We start from the raw sequence: 1729 nt of genomic DNA on the forward strand, positions 1-1729 counted from the left end.
CTCTGCTTGCCTTCTTCCTTTTGGCTGCTTTCTCTGTGCTGGCTGCCAGGGAGAGAAATGGGCATTTATTAAGTACTTACTGTGTGCTAGCCTCTTTACACACATTCTCTCCTTCCCACACAACAGTCTCTTCTATTCTCTCTGCTGGAGTTTCCTCCTCCCCCCCTCCTCCTCTTCTTTCTCCTTTCTCCTAGGGAAAAGAAAGAGCACTCAATAAGCACCTACTGTATACCTAACAATTTCCACCCATGGCCCCCTCTCCTCAGAGTGTCTTTCCTCCTCTGTTTTTCCTCTGCAGTGGTTTCTTCTCTCCCTTTCTCACCTGTCTCCTCTCTCCTGGAGGGAATGGGCATTTATCGAGTGCCTACTGTGTGCCAGGCTCTTTATATGCACTGCCTCCCTCCTCGCAGTCTACTCCCCCTTTCCCTCCCTCTCTGCCAGCCCCTCTCTTCCTTCCTGCTCTCTGTGCTTTGCCCAGAAAGGGAAGGGGCACCAATTGGGCACCGACTGTGTGCCAGGTAATTGGCACTCACTGATGCCCTCTTTAGACCCTCCTTTTCTCCTGCTCCTTACACTCCACCGAATCCCTCTCTTTCTCCTTTTCTTCCTTCTCAGCGGTGGAAGCACCAAACTTTCCAGACAGAAGGGGTTTGGGTGTCCCCTAGGCCACACCTGTACAAGGAGCAGGTCGCCTCGCCTCAGGGTGCTGGGCAGATCGGAGCCAATGTGATTTCTCCATTGGAGAAACACGTGGATGACGATGGCCACGCCCTCCTGTTGGGGGTGGGGGTGGGGGGGCACTGAGGAGGTCTTGAGGGAAAGTAGGAAAGAAAGTGCTAGAACAGAACCCGAGAAGCAGCCCATGCCCACGGAGGGTGCGATCCTACCGCTCCTTCCCCCGCCTCTCCCTCCCCTCCCCAGGCCTCCCCACGGGGCAGGCATGGCAGGGCGGCTCCCCAGACTCCCCCCACTTGGGGGGCGGGTGAGGAAACTGAGGCCCAGGGAAGAGGAGAAGACTTGTGGGCTGTCTCGCTTCCTCTACTCTACTGAGGCCTGTCCCTGACCCTCCTCCTCAGTCTCATCGCTGTCCCTCTCTCTCTTTCATACACACTCACGCTCACACGCACACGCACAGACACACACACATTCTCCTCTCTCTTCTCTGGGCCTCTGTCTCTGCACCCCACAAGCCTCTGTGACACAACCAAACTTTCCTCCGCCCACTAATTCCCTGGCACTACCTTCTAGTTTCCTTTGCTCCTACCTTCCTCATCACACCTTCCTTCCTCTCGGTGTGATGTCTCTCCTCCTCTTCCTCCTCCCTTCTCTCCTTGCTCTTCCTCCTCCCTTCTCTCCTTGCTCTTCCTCCTCCCTTCTCCCCTTCCTCTTCCTCATCCCTCCTCCTCCTCCCTTCTCTCCTTGCTCTTCCTCATCCCTCCTCCTCCTTTCTCTCCTCCCTCCTCATCCTTTCTCTCCTTCCTCTTCCTCCTCCCTCCTCCTCCTCCTTTCTCTCCTTCCTCTTCCTCCCTCCTCCTCCTTTCTCTCCTTCCTCTTCCTCCCTCCTCCTCCTTTCTCTCCTTCCTCTTCCTCCTCCTCTTCTTCCTCTTCCTCTTTTACTTCCTCCTCACTCCTCCTTCTTCCTCTTCTTCCTCCTCCTCCTCTTCCCCTATCTCTCCCTCTCTCCACACACAGGAGACCTCCTTTCTCACCCTGATCGTCAGAGTTTTTT

The sequence above is a fragment of the Propithecus coquereli genome, unplaced genomic scaffold (assembly GCF_000956105.1).
Source record: "Propithecus coquereli isolate 6110/MARCELLA unplaced genomic scaffold, Pcoq_1.0 Scaffold193, whole genome shotgun sequence".
In the NCBI taxonomy this organism is placed as follows: domain Eukaryota; kingdom Metazoa; phylum Chordata; class Mammalia; order Primates; family Indriidae; genus Propithecus; species Propithecus coquereli.